Genomic DNA, 3,669 nt, shown 5'->3' with positions numbered 1-3,669 from the left:
AAAAGCCTCTCGCCTCCCCCCACCCCCAGCAACTCCCACAGCACTTCCCTGAACTGGGAAGAGTCCCGAGGAATCCCGAAGCTGCTGCTGGAGAATGCAGAGCGTTATGGGGGTCACAAGAGATCAAGCCTGAGGATCGACGGTGATGGATGAACAGAGTCCTCCCCGGACACCATGGACGGAAGAGAAGAGAAGAAGAAGAAGGAAGGAAGTTGTCTTCTGTGATCTCTGACCTTCCTCTGAGCTTACGTAGATATATGGAATGGAATATCTTTGGCCAATTTTGCTGTCCGTCTAACTCAGCCTCCTACGGGGGGCTCACAGATCTCCCCATAGTGTCTGAGCCGGCAGAGTGCAGGTGCGGCCTTGAAGCCTCAGTAGTTAGAAAAATATTCCACTGTCTTATCAGCCTAGCAGAACACACTGTTGCTAGTTACAAGAAAGCTTGCTGAAGGAAAAAAAATCAGTAAAAAGAAAAATTGGCTTCATCCTGGCTCAAACCAGGACAGAGAAAAAACAAGAGACTCTCTAAAGAGAAACTTAAGTTTTAATGCAACATTTCCTCTCATTCCAGCTAAATGTTCAGAAAGCTACCACTGCATGCTGAAGCTCTGCTGTATTTAGGACACTAGAGATAAGACTAGTAGTCTCATTAATAAAAAGGCATTTAGTTAAGGAAAACTAAAGCCCTAACATTAAGTAAAGTGTACTTGCTTGGTTGAATAGAATGATACACAGAGGTTTACTTCTCTCAGCTTATGTAGTGGGGGCCAAAAACCAGCATCTGTGCAACCTGCCTGCTCTTAAGGCAGTCAAGTGGAAATGTGTTGTCTGTGGTGTGTTCATGACTTCTTGTGTTTTCCTTCTCTAACTCTTCTGCATTGTGCATTCAACAGGTGCAGCATGAAAGCACACCTCGCTTGCGTACCCCAAGTTGTCCTGTTCCAGGTAGTTGAAGGGAAAAACATCTTTAGTGGGGTCTACTTTTTGATCACTGTTGGCTTGAAACAGAATGGAATAAAAGACTGACATCCAGGGGAGCTTTTTCCTTCTGTACATTATCATCAGCCAGTGCTGCATCCACCTGCTGTGTTAAATCCAGCATCAAGTTCTGCTGCTGCACTCAGATGAATTGCCAGAGATGACACATTGTCCTTTATCTGTTCTACCCCAGCAGCTGAAGCACAACACTGATATCCCAAACTCTTCAGGAGCATTGTAGCAGCTCACGGAACTGCATCCCACAGCAGCTGTATCTGGCTAAGGGCACCTGAAGCTGTCCAGTTACAGAACTGGACAAAAGGACTGGCATCAGCTGCAGTAGTTCTGCAGGAGAAATTAGACCAGCTACTAAGTGCCTGTATCAAACTCTGTTACTCAGTCTTGTCATGTCTTAACATTGCCAAATGTGGGTATGTGGTTGTCAAAGTTACTTATTTTAAGTGCTTAAACCTCAAGAAGGGGCAGATCTTCTGTGAACCACTCTGAGGGTGACAAGGTGGTATTTCTAGTGTTTTCTTTCATTATGGAACTCCTGTAACTCCCATACTAGACATTAAGCGAGGTGTGTTTTCAGTATACACATAAGAAGTGGGGGAGATCAAGCTTGGAATGCTTTTCATATTTTACCTCTAATTCCAGAATGCTCCAGAGCAAACCAGCCCATGGGATGCTTGATCCTAGAGCAAAGTGCAGTAGTATCTTAACAGTTGGAACAGGTGCAAGTGAACACTTCAGGAATGAAATTTTCTTAGTGTCTTAAAACCAGGGTCTTTCAAAAGCATCAGTCTTGTCAAGGCTGTCATTTCCAAGGCCTCAGCCTTGACTGAAGAGCCTCTGAAAATAAGCCTGCATATGTGAAGTGCAGTTCTGGTTTTAGTCCCCTTCAGAACAAAACCCCTTACAGTGTGACAAAGTATTTTATTAATCTCTTAAAATACATTAATGCAATATGTCTGGTAAATTTAAATACATTAATACAATGTCTGGTAAATCCATTTGTATTAAAAGCACTTTGGAATGGAAGCAGACTGTGAATTGGACCCCAGGATCCCTGTGTGTGTGTGTGTACAGTTGCCTTGAGGTGACCTTAGTGGAAGCCACATGGAGCTAGACTGTACCCTCGCCACCAATAGGCGCTGTTTTCACCTCTTTCAAATTCATTCCTTGGGATCCTTCAGTGCTTCATATCTATTCTCCAGTATGTTTTTGTTTCTCCAGTGTCTGCATCTCAGCTTCTTCTTCCTTTTCAGCCTCCTAGAGAAGAACGTTTGTTCAAATTTAGCGAGGCGTTTATTATCCTAGAAGAGTGAGCCTCCTGCTGGAGACAGAATGGATTTTCCTTTACAGGGAATTTTTTTTCTAAAAGCAAACCCTGACAAAGGCACAAGAAACTTGCGTTTCTCAGCAAAACTATCTTAACAACTAACAACAATGTCTAAAAGATGGAAGCTATTGCACGCTTCAGAAACATTATTTTAACAGGACAAAACAAATGCATTCAGATCAAGATCCATGTAGATTCGGTACGACTTCAGAACCACAACTGCCTTTGTGCTCAAACATGATAAAAACCATTGCACTGATACTTAAGAGATTTTTTTCTTCCAAAAAAAAATAATAATGTGGGAAACCTGGTATTCAGCCCCCAAACACAAGAGACATTTTAGAAATTCTAGGAACTCATGATGGGAAAAATAAAGCAAGGAATAATACCAATCACCTGCAAACCTTGGGAAATAATTGGTATGTAGATCTGTAAGTAAGGCCAGCAGAATGACAGTTTGCACACTGTCAGAAGGTGCTGCTGACACCTCTGGCCTGTAACAGCCATGGTTCAGGTGGCCAAAACATTTACAACATTTGGGATAAAAAAAATAGTTTTGGACAACTTTTGAAGACCATTCTAATAGAAAAATACTGCTTTTACTCCCTCCTTAGTGGCTCCCCAATGGGACTCCCAAGGCATGACTAGGACATTTGTTCTAAATCTAGTACTCTAAAGGAGTAGTTCTAGTAACTTCACCAGCATTAAGAGTACAGTAAGCAACTTTAAAACAATGCAATAAAAATAAGACTTTTTTTTTTTTACAGTATAAAACTTTTCAGTGTTAAAGACATTAAGAAACACTAACAGGTGTCCAAGCTGATGAGGATAAATCTTGTCCAGCCCTTAGTTGTTAAATTACAAAGAAATGCTGTTCTTGCAGGTCTGGGTGGGAACTTAAAACACAAATACAGGCTAAATGGCATGATGCATAGGCCCTTATTTTATAACCCAGCTGGAAAGAGCATTACTGAAGCAACTGATCTGTGTCCATTTCCTTTGCCTGCACCTCCTCTGATCTTTTCTCCTTTACCAAGTTTAGGCTGAAAGCATGAAACACACCTCACTTTATGAAGCTGTAGACAGGAGTCAAGATGTCATACAGAAAAGGAGAAAAGGATTTATGAGTCGCATTGTACTTGTTCTTTGGATCAGGGGAAGTCACTCTCAGCTGCGTTTGGCCCATGCAGGAAGGGACTAGAGCCCCGCAGCAAGGGCTGCCAGGTACCAGCGCAGGCGTCTGCCCTGAACCCGCACCCCAGAGCAGCCCCCTCCCCTCGGTACCCGCACCCCAGAGCAGCCCCCTCCCCTCGGTACCCGCACCCCAGAGCAGCCCCCTCCCC

Source organism: Chaetura pelagica, unplaced genomic scaffold (genome assembly GCF_000747805.2).
Source record: "Chaetura pelagica isolate M959 unplaced genomic scaffold, ChaPel_1.0 scaffold65, whole genome shotgun sequence".
NCBI lineage: Eukaryota > Metazoa > Chordata > Aves > Apodiformes > Apodidae > Chaetura > Chaetura pelagica.
This window is presented reverse-complemented; position numbering follows the sequence as displayed.